Consider the following 15,458-nt stretch of genomic DNA (forward strand, 5'->3'; position numbering starts at 1 on the left):
CGGGTAAGTATATTCAAAAATTTATTTTATTATAAAAATAACATGATTCAAGATAACTGACAGCTAAAAGTAGTTCTTTGATATTTTCAAACTAAAGTGAACCAGAATTTAATTTTCGTCATGAGAACTTAGTTTTGTAGTCATATTATCAATAAAGGTAAGTTTTGTAGGAAAATCAACTTAGCAAAAAAGGTAGCGTAACCGAAACCATCATGATGATGATGTTAAATAAACTTTTAAATTTTTAGGGCCAGTAATTTAAGAGGTTACCTTATACAATATGGTTCCTCCAATTGCTGTATATTGGTGTTATTTGTAGATGATTTGGTGGGTAGTATTTAAACTGGGTTTGATAAAAAAAGAATATCTTTATAGATTAATGGATATCTTCTATTCTCTTCATTCTATTCTGGCTTGCAAAAGGTTTCATAGGAATGTTTTTCTTCAAAATAGGTGTTATCTTTTTTCTTAGCTTTGTATTATTTTTGTTAATGTTTATGAGTAGGTTAGTTGAAAGTGTTTTCAATTGCAGCCTTTTCTTGTATTTGATATCGGACAGTCATCTTGAAATGTTATTCATCTTTATTCTTCATACTATTTTGGCTCCCTTGAGGGCAGGACTTGCATCTCAGACTACCCTAGTAGCCAACCGGGACTATTTACTGCTCCGTGTTTAAACCCCGTGGGTGATACTTGGAGCCAGGACCATGATCCTAGGTTGCAGCTTCAAGCCTCGTCCCTTGGTCTTTGACTACCTCACAAGCCAAGTGGGAAAATTGTTACGGCCGTTTTTTCCACCTCCATTGGGCAACACGTTATGTGGAACCGGAGCCATGACCACGCACCATGGCTTTGAGCCTTGGCTCCACAGGCTCGGGGTCCGGGTCAAGTGTTACCTCAATATCCAAGTGGGACAGGTGTTGTAGTCCCATGATGTACAAGGGTCCTCTTGTATTGTCCCCTTCCTGGCCAAGGCAGGGGCGTTGGCCGTGACATTGGGTGAAGGTCTTGAGGCTTGGTCCCCCTGGCTAGGGCTTATGTTCTCCACTTTGTCTTGCATTGGTCTGGTGTATTCCCCCCCCCACCTGGCTGATTCACAGGGCCTTGACCGTGACCCTCTTTCACGGCTCTTCAGTTACTATGCAGCCTGTTGTGATACACAGGTGATACATAGGGCTGTTGCCTCGTATTGCAGTTCCATGCCTTCCCCCCTTGGGGACAGGAGTTTGGGTCCCCCCAGTTACCTTGTCCAGGTGGGACAGGTTCTTTGTCCTCCATGTCAGGGCTTGAGTCGTGACCTGAAGTGTGAGCCACGAGCCTCGACCTATGGAGGCGTGACTCAGGTCCCAGGCTACCAGGATAGCTGGAGTTATTTTATGTCAGCTCTTTGTTTCGGCCCCCCTCGGCCAATACAAGGGGATAAGGCCTTGGTCCCCTGGCTATCTTGATAGCTGGGGGTTACTGGCATACAGTTCTGTGTGTGAACCCCTTGGATCAATGCACGTGGCTAGGTCATGACCCTGTGTCAGCTCCTCCCGCCATGGTCCCCCCTGTCATCATGGATTGAGTTTCCCGACTGCAGTATCCATGAACCAGGGTGGGTGGCTAAGAGTTGGTTCCCTGGACACTTGTGGCCGTCTAGTTGATAAAGGCCCTTTGGCGTTCTCCATCTCTCCTTTTACCTGATCTTGCAATCCTTCAGTAGAGCAAGTTCAGAGAACTGCACCAATCAAAGTGTTCATTGCGTTTGGGCGGGTATTACGAAACCAAGAGTTTTTGGGGAAGAGATCTTCATCCTGTAAGGCGCTGGGTCGTATCCATCCTTCTGCCTCATCTAGCCTCTATCAATCCCGAGCTGAAGGGTCATTAATGAAGAGACTTTGATAGGTTAGGGACGGGGCTTCTCGTCATCACACATCTGTTGCTTGACTCCTCATTAGATGGATTTAATGTCGGTCCAGCTTTCACGATGAAACATACTCCCTACCTGCCTATGTACTTACCTAAACGGGCTCAGGTTTGTATAGCTAGGGAAATTAGAAATTACTTAAAAAATTGGGGATTTTAGGTAATTTCTCCTGCGTATGTAATTGAAAATTATTGTGTCGGTAGATTAAAAACACAAAAATACTGTACATTATAGGCTTGATGATATTGATTGGGTTGCATGATAAAACTGGTCTTGTCTTAAGAAATCTATTTTTGTAATGACTATAGTATATACTGTACTGTAGGTAAAGTTACTGAAAACTAACAAATATGTATAACTACTGTACATAATTTTTGTAAGCTTATTTACTGAATTTATTGCATATATTTTTTTTTTCATTGTTTCCTTTCCTCACTGGGCTATTTTTCCTGTTAGGGCCCCTGGGCTTATAGCATCCTGCTTTTCCAACTAGAGTTGTAACTTAGCAAGTAATAATAATGATTATAGTTCTGTTGTAAAAGGAAAAGAGGTTATAAAACAAGGTGTTTGTTTTATAAGATTATACGTCAATCATCATCATCATCATCATCATCATCTCCTATGCCTATTGATGCAAAGGGCCTCTGTTAAATTTCACGAGTGTCTATCTTGAGTTTTTAAATCAATACTTCTCAATTCAACATCTCCTACTTCACGCTTCATAGTCCTCAGCCATGTAGGCTGGGTCTTCCAACTCTTCTAGTGCCTTGTGGAGCCCAGTTAAAAGTTTGGTGAACCAATCTCTTTGGGAGTACAAAGAGCATAGCCAAACCATCTCCATCTACCCCTCACCATGATCTCATCCACATATGGCACTTGAGTAATCTCTTATACTTTTGTTTTTAATCCTATCCTGCTCTACGAAAAAGTCAGTTGATTTGTTTATCGTCTAATCATTGAAATTATGTCCAATTAAGATGCATTGAGAGTGGTTATTTATGAAGATGAATTGTGAAAGAACCACCTTTGATAGTAGAATACTTGAGAATACTTGCTTATATTTTGCTCTACTTTGTTCATTTATCAGATCACTTGTTTCAACAAGAGTTGGAAACAGTAAAATTGAGTAGCACAAGAGGTCTCTGTCTTTCATTATGAGTCGACTAGGGTTTTTTTAATGTTCAGTTAAGTATGATTTATATACTGCACAGTATTTGACTCGCAGTCTACTGTATTTCTGATGTATCGGTACCTTACTTTCCTTTAGAAGCTTTTGAGATAAAGTATTACCCTTCATAATTTCAGGTATTAGATACAGTACAATGTACAGTATACTGTATGTCATTTCTGGTTCAATTTTTTATTGAATGTGAGACATGTGGAATTTAGGAATTAATTTTTTGGTTCATGGGTGCAGTATTACATTATCTACTTATTTATTGTTCAATTTCATAGTTTTATATTTACCTAACATATTAATGGAAAATAATAGCTCTTGTTTTCCCAACAGATAAAACTGAAATCCAGCATTTTTGAGCCAACATTTTATGAAAAATTTATGTAGTTGTTTGAGCACCTACTCAAAATTGTGATAGAAATTTGTCTCACAGCAAATGACAAACTTTAGCAAGCACATGCAGAAAGAGGTGTAGATATTGAAGGGCCCTATACCTCTCATTCCGCTTCTCACAGTAAGTGAAAGAATATTGCACCTTCGTTATTGTTACTTAATAGTAACTTGCCAACCTCATGGATGCTTCTTGAGTCAGTCCTAATAAGTAAATGAATACCTATACTGTACAGTACTGTATCATATACTGTACTTGAAGATTCAAGGTTAACTGGCAGCTTAAAGTAGTGCCATGATATTTTCAAAGTAAAGTGAGCCAGAATTTACTTTTTGTCATGAAAACTTAAATTGTTCCGTAACCTAATACAAACCACGCTATTTACATGGGGTATTATTGTGGCGGAGCTGAAATGACGAGCCATTAAAATTTAACGAGGGTTAACTACCCCCTCGCTAGTTAGCGGGGGGTAGGGAAGGGGTAGCTAGCTACCCCTCCCCCCATCACACACTGTGAATAGCTCAATTCACTTTTGGCTCGGGTGATGATCAGACGTTTCTGCTCTCACCCTCGCTTGACAGCCTTTAATTATCTGCTTTCTCTTTAACCTGTTTGTGTGTGAAGTTGGCCTCGACTAACAATGCGTACTTGCCCTGGACTTCCTAATCGCCCGTGCGGGACTTTTATGTCCTCTTTGGATACGGATCCTCATGCCCTTTGCCCCCTTTGCCGAGGTCAACGGTCTGATAAGGAAAATGTGTGCAGTGAGTGCAGGGAGTGGTCTGCCTCCCAGTGGGAGAAGTTCGGCCGTAGACGCAAGAAGAAGCCCAAGAGAGACCGATCTCCTTCGAAGGTGACTTTGAAGAAGGAGGTCTCTAAGGACTCTCCTTGCGCCGCCCGAACCTCCTCCGAAGGTCTCCCTCGTCCGGCTTCACCTGTGAAACCGCCGAGTGAGATCGCAGGCCCTAGTGGTTTTTGCCAACCTCGCGGTGGTGTAGAGGGCGTGGCCTCCCTTAGCGAGGTTGTTCCCTCTCCTCCCCCGGGGGAGGATATTTTATATTTTGATGAATTTGACTGTACGGTATCTAACCATGGTTTATTTCAGCTGTGGGCTTCCTTGGGGCTTAGGGCACTCCCTCCAAGGAAGGCCTGTTTGCCTTGTTGCAGCTGGGGGCTGCAGTCAAACAGTCGCCGGTAATTCCGGAGGTTTATCCTTCGGACATTGTTGACGCTGTTTTGTCTGTCCCTTCTGACGTGTCAAGTCAAATCCTTGATCCTGCTGCCTCGGATGTTACTGAAGACTCACCTCTCCCTTCCGCGCAGCCTTCGGAGGGAAGGGTGGGTCCTCCGGTCTCTCCTGCGAGCTCGTCTCCCCCCCGGGGTAGCGCGCTTTCAGAGACACCTCTTCGAAGGACCGATGACCCTGACTCCTTACCCAGGGGTCGCATTCGACGTAAGGCCCGTAGGCCTCTTCGAGAGAGGGGGCTCCCTTCTCCCTATAAAGGGGTGAAGAGGCGCCTCTTTGGGTCTCCTTCTCCTCTCCCTGCGGAGGAACTACCTCGTCAGGAGAAGGTCATACCTACAACATCCCTTGACCTCTCTGTGGATCGTTCACGATCCCCTACTCCTGCCAGATCTTCAGTGCTGCCGTCACCTGTAATCCTACAGGCACCATCCCCTTCGGGGGAAAAGGACTCTGGGGTTAAGTCCCTGGCCCCTGTGCGCGCACCTGCGCGCTTGCGTGCAGTTGAGCGTAGGTCATCTTCGTCACCTACTCGTCAACGATCTCCTGTTCGCCAGCGTTCTCCAACGCGCCAGCGATCTCCTGTGCGCCGGCGCTCTCCTGCTCGCCAGCGCCCCTGGGTGCGCTCTTCATCTTGAGGATGATCAATGCTCCCCAACGCACCAGCGATCTCCTGCTCGCCACTGCCTTTCTGGGCGCGCTCTTCAGCCTGTGAAGGACCAACGCTCCCCAACGCGCCAGCGATCTCCTGCTCGCCAGCTCTCCTTAGGGCGCCCCCATCCTGAGAAGCAACAACTTCCTGATGGGCGCACTGCGCACCATCACTCTCCTGCGCGCGCGCAAGCACGCACTAGTGCCTGTGCCTGTGCCTGTTACGCGCCCACGCTCGCCAGCGCCCTCAAGATCTTCTGATTCAGACGCTCGCAAGGGTTCACCTTTGCCTCACTCGTCGATTCCTGCACTCCCGGTTGCCCCTGCGCGCCCTTCGATTTCTGAGCGCCTCTTAAGTTTGGCGCACACACGCCCACGATCTCCTACAGCTCGCCCTTAACGCCAACATGCTGTGGGGCCTGCAGGCTCTAAAGAAGGGGCTTCTCCTTCATGCGCCCCAATCACTGACAGATCTGCGCGCCAACAGTTGAGAGAGATCAAGTCTTCTAGGAGACATCTCTCTCCCTCCCACCATCACCAGCGCTCTCCTAAGAGGTCGCGCGCCCACTCGCCAGCTCATTTTCTGGAACGCTCTCCTACGCGTTCATATGCACGCTCTCCTACTCGACCTCGTGCATACCCTCCTGCACGCCATTCACCTGCGCGTTCACCTGCGCACCAATCACCTGCGCGCCATCATTCGCGGTCCTATGGCCGCCATTCTCCTACGCGCGAATGCTCACCCACAGGTCGTTCGCCTACGCGCCATCGCGCTACCTCGCCCGCCCGCGAAACTTTTTTTCACGAGCTCTCCCGGGCGCGGCATCGCTCCCGCCCGTGTGGGTCATACGGATCGCAAGGATCCTCAGCAGGACGCTCCTCCTGGGAGGCGTTCCCAGGATTCACCTCCGCGCAAGAGGAGGACAACGGCAGAACAAGAAAGATTGGCAGAGAGGTCTAGGCAATCATCTTTTTTTTTTCAGGAAGGCCCTGTGGTGTCCACTTCTAAAGGTCGCGAGATCCCCTTTTCTCCAGCGGGGATTGCTGACACAGCGTCAGTTACCCGTCTACCATGGTTCCGCCACATGATCAATGCTGTGGTCCAGGCTATTAAGCCTTCCAGCACTGATCAGGGACGGGACCCTGTGACGGGTTCTCCACCGTTGAAGAAAAGGAAAGGAGTGGGCTTCGTGGTGACTCCTCCTCGGGAAAAGCTGGTCTCCAGGAACCCCATCAGGCGGACCCCTTCTCCTTCTCCAACCTCTGCAGCTCCACCCCCTCCTGTAGATGAGTTTATCTTGTCCTCGGGGGATTCCTCTAACTCGGAGAATTCTCCCTTGGCACCAAGGGGAGAATTTTCTCCGGATAGAGGAGGGGTTGCACGGGAGGAGGTTCCTCCTCGGGCGTCTGTGTTGGAGTCCTACTTTCCTCCCAGGAGGGAATCGAAGGACACAAAGACTGTTCCAAAATCTTCATTGAGGATTCGTCAAGAGCCAGCAATCCCTAGGGAGGACGTCCACGTTTCTCCCCAAGAAGACCTCTTGGGGATGGGAGACTTAGCTGCCAGTCCACCAAGAGGAGAGCACAGCGAGTCAGAACATGCATTCTGGCAGGTCTTTGGATTGATGAGGGAGCTCAACAAAATCAAGGACCCGGAGACAGCCCCTCGCGAGGGGAAAGACACCGTGCTTGACGAGGTCTTTGGTGTCCAGAAGCCCCCCAAGACTAGTGTGGCTTTGCCCTGGTCTAAAGGGGTGAAAGGCGCCAGGGACAAGGTCAAAGCTCAACTCTCCGGTCTGGCCTCCTCAGGACGTTCTTCTGCCGGGTTCAGACTCCTCCTACCTCCTCTAGTCCAACAGAGGAGGTATTTCGAGATCGACGGGGAGTCTTGCATGTCTCTTCCACTCCATCATTCCATGGAAGAACTGTCTAAGGGAACTCCTTTCGAGAAGCTCTCTACCCAGCAGGTGACGTTTGCGGCATCAGAGACCCAAAACCTGGAAAAAGTCGCGAAGAGTGCCATGCAGGCAACTTCGTGGCTTGATCTCTGGCTTGGGTCTCTGGGCATCCTATTGCGATCTGAGGATCTGTCCAAGGAGAGCAATAGGAAAGCTTTGGAGACCTTCCTCCTCTCGGGCACTCGCTCTATTGAGTTTCTAGCCCACCAGGTCACTAACCTGTGGGCCAACTTGATCCTCAAAAGACGCGATTCAGTGTCCGAGAGGTTCCATCCGAAGATCCCCACTGCAGACGTCAGCAGGCTCAGGCACTCCTCTATTTTTGGAGGGGAGTTACTGGAGCCTCGTGACATGGAGCAGTTGGCTGAGAGGTGGAGGAGATCGAACCAGGACTCTCTCCTCCAAAGGGCCCTGACATCTCGGCCCTATAAACCTCCAGCCCCTCAACAACAACGTCAACAGCAGCCTCGCAGGACACCTAAGCAGGCTCCAGCAGCTAAGGCAAGCGTGTCTAAGCCGCAGTCCTTTCAGCCGAAAGACAAGAAATGCGGCAAGTCCTCTAAGGGAGGTAGAACTCCCAGAGGAAGCGGCAAAGGTCGCAAACACTAGGAGTGGCAATCCCCCCGCGTGTCCACCTGTGGGGGGATGCCTAAAAAGTTGCGTGCAGAGGTGGCAGCAACTCGGGGCCGACCCTTGGACGGTCTCTGTGATCGGTCAAGGGTATCGCGTCCCGTTCACAACATCTCTACCTCCCCTGATAGCGAATCCAGTGTCGTTGAACTCCCATGCCTTGGGATCGGCAAAGGGGTTGGCCCTCCGGGCAGAAGTCGAGACCATGCTCAAGAAGGATGCTCTCCAGGAGGTTGACGACGGCTCCCCAGGCTTCTTCAGTCGACTCTTTCTTGTAAGGAAGGCGTCTGGAGGCTGGAGACCGGTCATCGACCTCTCAGCACTAAACAAGTTTGTCGTACAAACTCGTTTCAGTATGGAGACAGCGGACATGGTCAGACTTGCAGTGAGACCACAAGACTTTATGTGCACTCTGGATTTGAAGGACACGTACTTCCAGATCCCCATCCATCCGTCTTCCAGGAAGTACTTAAGATTCAGCCTAGACGGCAAGACCTACCAGTTCAAGGTGCTGTGTTTCGGTCTCTCCACGGCACCCCAGGTGTTCACCAAGGTGTTCACTCTGATCTCGTTGTGGGCTCACAGGAACGGCATCCGTCTCCTTCGTTATCTGGACGACTGGCTAATCCTGGCAGACTCGGAGTCGACCCTTCTGCGACACCAAGACAGGCTTCTGGAAGTTTGCCAAGATCTAGGGATCTTGGTAAATCTCGAGAAGTCCTCTCTGCGCCCTACGTACAAACTGGTATACCTAGGCATGAAACTAGACACGATTCTCCACAAAGCCTTTCCATCAGACGAAAGGATAGCAAGGCTGAGGAAGGTAGGAGAACCTTTCCTCAGACGAGGAGAGCTTCCGGCCCAACTGTGGTTACGTCTCTTAGACCATCTATCATCTTTGGTTCGTCTTGTTCCAAACGGCCTCCTCAGGATGAGATCCCTTCAGTGGCGGCTGAAGTCACGATGGAATCAGGGAAACGATTCCCCGGACTTCCTAGTTCCCATAGGACCTTCGGAACGGGCGGATCTTCGATGGTGGCTGGACGACGAGAACCTACGGAAGGGAGCAGATCTCCTCGTCCTCCCCCCAGATTTGACTCTGTTTACGGACGCGTCAAATCAAGGGTGGGGGGCTCACATTCTAAACCAAAGAGCCTCAGGCCTTTGGTCAGAATCGGAAAGGTGCCTCCTCATCAACCTGCTAGAATTGAAGGCCGTTTTTCTGGCTCTTCAACAGTTCCAACAAACCCTGGCGGGCCACTCCGTGGTGGTGATGAGCGACAACACCACAGTAGTAGCTTATATCAACAAGCAGGGAGGTACCTTCTCGCAACAGCTATCCCATCTTGCAGTAGAGATTCTGAGATGGTCCGAAAGCCGCTCGATCTCACTGTCAGCTCGCTTCATTCCTGGCAAGAGGAATGTCCTCGCCGACAGCCTCAGCAGGGCGACGCAGATAGTGAGTACCGAGTGGTCTTTGGATCCTCAGATAGCCAACAAAGTCCTGACTTTGTGGGGTTCTCCGACTGTAGACCTGTTTGCGACAGCCTTGAATTTCAGGCTTCCCCTTTACTGCTCTCCAGTCCCAGACCCCAAGGCTCTCTGGCAGGATGCATTTCAACACAGGTGGGACAACATGGACGTTTACGCCTTCCCACCTTTTTGTCTGATGAGAATGGTGCTCAACAAGGCCAACCTATCGGTCAACCTCTCCATGACTCTCATAGCTCCGCCATGGCATCATGCGGAATGGTTCCTGGATCTTCTGCAACTCCTAACGGAACCCCCAAGAGAACTCCCTCCACGTCACGAGCTACTCAGACAACCACATTGCAACATCTTCCACAAGGCCGTAGCTTCGCTTCGGCTTCACGCCTGGAGACTATCCAGCGACTCCTCACGGAGAGAGGATTTTCTCAACAGGTTGCGGACAGGATGTCTCGGCACCTGCGAGAATCCTCTGCCAGCGTCTACCAGGTGAAGTGGAAAGTGTTTTGTGGTTGGTGTCGTGGAAGGGGTTTCTCTCCGCTCGATGCCACTATTCCAACAATAGCGGAGTTCCTTGTATATCTTCGGGAGGAAATGCGCCTTTCGGTCTCGGCGGTGAAAGGCTATCGCTCAGCCTTAAGCTTAGCCTTCAGGCTGAAATGAGTGGATATTTCCTCTTCGTTGGAACTTTCTCTACTCATACGCAACTACGAGCTTACTTGCCCCCAGTCAGAAGTCAGACCCCCTCCTTGGAACGTGGTTCAAGTGCTTTCAGAGCTCCCTTTGAACCATTACGCCAGGCGTCTGATCGCCACCTAACGTGGAAGACGGTGTTCCTACTCGCGTTGGCCTCGGCCAAACGAGTAAGTTTTCTTCATGGTCTCTCCTACGACATTGCCCATTCAAGGGGATGGGGGGAGGTAACGTTCAGGTTCGTCCCTGAGTTCATTGCTAAGACTCAAAACCCTGGGGTGTCGGATCCAAGATTCGACTCCTTCAGGGTAAAGAGTCTACGTTCTGTAACAAATGACCCAGACCATCTGTTACTGTGCCCAGTCAGGAGTCGGAGGCGCTACCTCAAAAGAACAGCTGCAGCCCGTCCTCATGTGCAAGCTTTGTTTGTCAGCACAGGGAGGACAAGAGGAGGGTCACCAAGAACTCCATCTCTTCATGGATTCGCAAGGTGATAAGCAGCACCTTGAATCCCGACTCTCCTCCGTCACGTCGTCCCAGAGCTCACGACGTCAGGGGTGTTGCTACTCCCCTGGCCTTCAAGAGAAACTTCTCTGTGACGCGGGTTCTACAAGCTGGGGTCTGGAAACGTCAGACGACGTTCACAGCCCACTACCTGCAAGACGTGACCCACAGGAACCTCGATACGTTTTCTATCGGTCCTGTGGTGACTGCACAACAGCTGGTCTAACCTCAGGCTCCTTATTGGACAAGTAGCAGAAGGTTGAGGGCATTGTTACCCGGTTTTAGTCTGCGTGTTTGAAAGAGTATGTCTGGCCCTTACTTCTTTCTTCATTCTCCCCTCTCTTGGGATAGCAGCATCCAGGTCTTTGCGCAGCTGACCTCAACCTCTGCAGGTAAACCATGCTTCCTTGTGCTCCTAGTATTACCCTTAATACTGTCGCGTCTCCCATACCCTGACGAGGTGGTATTGGGAACGTCCTAGCCTAGAGTTCCACATAAGAACTCCAGGTCAACTTCCTAGGACGAGTCACGTTATTCTCCTTCACACACATCCTGGTAGGCCGCACGATGGTCAAACATGACAACGTGTGAGGGTTAGGGGCTCCCGTTCCTTGAGTTCTACAACTCGGAATTGGAGTCCCCGGGTAAAGCCGAAGCCAGAAGGCTGGGGACTTTCCGCCCTTCCTAAGGGTAAGTCACCCCATGTAAATAGCGTGGTTTGTATTAGGTTACGGAACAAATGACAAATTTTGTAGATAATTTGTATTTTTCCTACCATACAAACCTTAGCTATTTACGCAAATGTTACCCGCCAGCCCTGACCCCCAAGTCAAGTCCTACCTTTAAGTGAATTGAGCTATTCACAGTGTGTGAGGGGGGAGGGGTAGCTAGCTACCCCTTCCCTACCCCCCGCTAACTAGCGAGGGGGTAGTTAACCCTCGTTAAATTTTAATGGCTCGTCATTTCAGCTCCGCCAAAATAATACCCCATATAAATAGCTAAGGTTTGTATGGTAGGAAAAATACAAATTATCTACGAAATTTGTCATGTTTTGTAGGAAAATCAACTTTATTGGAAAAGGTAGAGTAACCAAAACCATCGTGACGATACTCTTAAGTAAACTTAAATATTGAGGTCCAGTAATTTTAGATGTTTAGTTTATATTCTTCCTCCCATTACTGTATATAGGTGTTATTTGTTGATGATTTGGTAAGGAGATTTAAAGTCTGGAATTGTTCACAAGTGTTTCCTTATAAAATTACTAATGGACATTATATCTTCTCTTCATTCTATTTTGGCTTCCAAAAGGTTTCATAGGAATGTTTTTCTTCCAAATATAGTGGGTGGACCTTTTTACTTAGTTGGGATTTATTTTTGTTAGTGTTTAATTTAGGATAGTTGCAAGTGTTTTTAATAACTACCTTTTCTTGTGCAAGATCTCTTACCACACAGTCATCTTGAAAAATTGTGGCGTGATGTCACAAAAACAACCCCCACACCCTTGAATCACTCTAACTGACAAATGTCTCCTCAGCACAAACTTTCCCCTTACGTTATCAACTGGAATCTTAGACAGAAGGGGAATAAAAGCAAAGCATAACCTTAATACTATATTCCTTAAAACTAAAATGCTTAATACAAACCATCCACAATCAAAATAATATCACCTAAAACTGATAAAAACTTGACACTAAATATACAATAACCTGAACACCATTCAAATACTGTAAACTATAAAAAAACCGTATCAAAACTTAAAAATTAAGCGCACACCAACACAAAAATATGTATGTGTTTATAAATATTAAAACACCAACACTCGTTCACAAAAAGCAGAACTGTTTCTCGGCACACTACCACAGCTCTGTGATTAACAGACTAAACTGTGTGGCAATTTGCCACAACTGCCTCCGTGATTGGGGTCGTAGTTATCATCGTCATCGTCATCATCATCAATCGAAAGTTCATTCAGTCCGGGTCATCAACAATTATATAAATCTGAACAGACGTATCAAGTTCCTTATCATAAACCAGGTCATCAACAATCAATTCCATATACAAGTTAAAATCTCCCCAAAGGAGAAATTACCGCCTGCAATATAAAAAAAGAAAAACACTTACGAACACTCCTAGCTAACTAAACTATCACACTATAATCAATGATAAATAAGGAACTTTCTATTATTCAGAATCACTCCTAGCAAAGATGAATAAATTGTACTTACTGTCAAAATGATTAAACACTTCCATGCTGGTCAAAATAATAATAAAGGGATTTTGACAAAGGAAAAATCTATTCCTTACACTTTTCTGATATAAATACTTCCAAATATACCAGAGAAAGTTAAAGTATGGAATGCAGAGGTTACTACCCTCGCACGAGCACCCAGTGGGCGTCGTGTATAAAGCAGGGGCGTGTGAAAACCACTATTCATAGGCTGTCTTCCATTTAGATAATTCCTTCATCAAAGGGAAGGGCCGTAACAGAGGCCCTAGCTACCTTACCTGAGCCACTCTACCGACGCCCGACGCTAGCGACATCTGTACTACATCCTTCTGCAAGAACTATGGCTTGGAAAGGAAAGGGTGGGGCAACGTAAGGGAAGGGTTTCACCGGGCGTCACAGGTATCTCCCCAGAAATATATTTTTCCTTTGTCAAAATCCCTCTTCTGGGTCGACCTGTGACGCCCGGTGAAAATGTACCAGAGAATGCCTTCCAAGCCCAATAAACACTCTCAAATAATAAGGATATAGTCAAACACCATGTACCAAAAACAAAATACTATATTAAGGTAAGTAAAATATAAAATATAACACATTAGCCAAAACAGGAATCCAAAAATATGGAGTAACAATAAGAGGAAATGCAGGGAAGCATCCCGAGAATCAAAACACAACACAAAATCAATCCTTACATGGCTAAAGAATAGTAACATGAAATAACATAAGGTAAGGTTAAACATACTAAAAGGTAATAACCAGGGTAATGAAGCAATGGTAACATAATTCTAGGGCTAAACGAACCACCCAGGAGAGCGGCGACGTGACGAGAGTGGCAGGTAGGAGGGAGAAGGAGAGAGATGGATGAAAAGGAAGAGCAAAGAGATTATTGGGGGAGATAAGGCTCCCAGCTGCAACCGTGGTGAATTTAAGGGCGTGTAGGTTCTTCAAATAGTGGCGTTTGAAAACCATAGGAGATTTCCAACCTGTATACTTCTTAAGGTCATCAAAATCCATGTTCTGAAAGTAATTGATGGAGGTTGCTACCGACCGGATATCATGAACATGGGGAAATGATTCTGGGTTAGCTTGCTTAATAAAGTAAAGGATTTGTTGCCTGATGCCTTGAATAGAAATAGTGCCTCCCTGTTCTCTGAGAAACAAGGGGCCAGACGAGCGGGTGGCGGTTCTAGCTAAAAATGCCCTGAGTGTAGTGACTGGACACAGAGAAGTATCTTGGAGAAGAGGGATAACCTTCCAAGGGGACCACCTATTTTGCGGGTCCTCGTTTTTAGCTAGGAAAGCTCTGTCTGGAGAAAGTAGAACTTTGCCTGACGGGAGGAAATCTATATTTTCAGGATTACGTGAGAGAGCTGCTAATTCCGAGATTCTAGCACCTGAGGCCAAGGCCGTTAGGAATAAGGTCTTCCTAAGAAGAGTGATGTAGGAGCAGGATTCGTTATCCGTGTCTGAAGCTAGCTTTAGTACGTTGTTCAGAGACCAAGAGACCTTTTGTGGGCGAACCGAAGGTCTGAGCCTAGCGCATGCCTTCGGAATAGATGAAAAATAGGAATCTGCCAGGTCAATATTGAAACCCACGAGGAAGATCTTCTTCAGAGCCGACTTAATCGTGGTTATAGTGCTAGCTGCTAGGCCCTTGTCAAATAGGGACTTAAAGAATGAGATGGCCAAATTAGAGGTCATGCGAGAATGTTCTGAATTCTATAGGAAATCTGCTAATTTCTTAACAGCCGAATCGTATTGTCTAATTGTAGAGTCCCTTTTGTCTGATTCTATGAAGAGGACATTTTCCGGGTCAATGTTTGCGTCCCTGTGGGCTGCAAACTTCATGAAATCCACAAAGTTAGGGTTTTGGCTATCCTTGAGGAATCTGACACAGTCTGAGTTTGGACTAATGGGGTCAGCTTGGGGAATGAGATCCGGAAGGGGCCGAGTTTCAACTCGAGGAGGAGAGGAAACCAACTGCTTTTTGGCCAGTGCGGTGCTACTAAAGCTACTGCCCCTTGGAAGGAGCGTAGTTTGTGTAAGACTTTCATCAGAAGATTCACCAGAGGGAATAGGTAAATCTTCTTCCAATGGTTCCAATCCAGGGTTAGAGCATCCATAGCATATGCCTGAGGGTCCAGGTTTGGGGTCACATAACAAGGAAGTTTGTAGTTCAGTTGTGTCGCGAATAGATCCACCTGGAGACCGGGAACCAGCCTGGAAATCCACCGGAAAGAATTCATGTCCAGAGACCATTCTGACTCCAGTGGTTTCGTCCTGGTTAGTGAGTCCGCTATCACGTTCTGGACTCCTGCCAGGTGAGTTGTCGACAGGAACCAGTTCTTTTCTACTGCCAAGGCGAAAATTGTGTCCTGGACTTGATTGAGGTTGGGAGATTTCGATCCGCTTCTGTTTATTCAGTGCACCACTGCTGTGCTGTCTGAGACTATCCTGATATGAGTGGACCGTGGAGGGGATAGCCGCTTCAGGGTCAGGAATACTGCCATGGCTTCTAGTACATTGATGTGGAAGTGTCTCATGGCAGGGGACCAGGAGCCCTAAAACATCTGTTGGTTGTAATATCCGC

The 15,458-nt window shown here is 47.5% G+C and overlaps 1 long non-coding RNA gene across 1 annotated transcript in view; it reads left to right on the forward strand.

The window, feature by feature from the left end:
* The first annotated feature begins 3,424 nt into the window (after window positions 1-3,424).
* The window catches only part of LOC137650680 (uncharacterized), a 43,479-nt gene continuing 31,445 nt past the window's right edge, over window positions 3,425-15,458 (forward strand). The window contains exon 1 of the long non-coding RNA XR_011046049.1: window positions 3,425-3,600. This is a non-coding gene — a long non-coding RNA (uncharacterized lncRNA). The remainder of the gene's footprint in view (window positions 3,601-15,458) is intronic.

This window comes from Palaemon carinicauda, chromosome 12 (assembly GCF_036898095.1).
Source record: "Palaemon carinicauda isolate YSFRI2023 chromosome 12, ASM3689809v2, whole genome shotgun sequence".
Taxonomy (NCBI): Eukaryota; Metazoa; Arthropoda; class Malacostraca; order Decapoda; family Palaemonidae; genus Palaemon; species Palaemon carinicauda.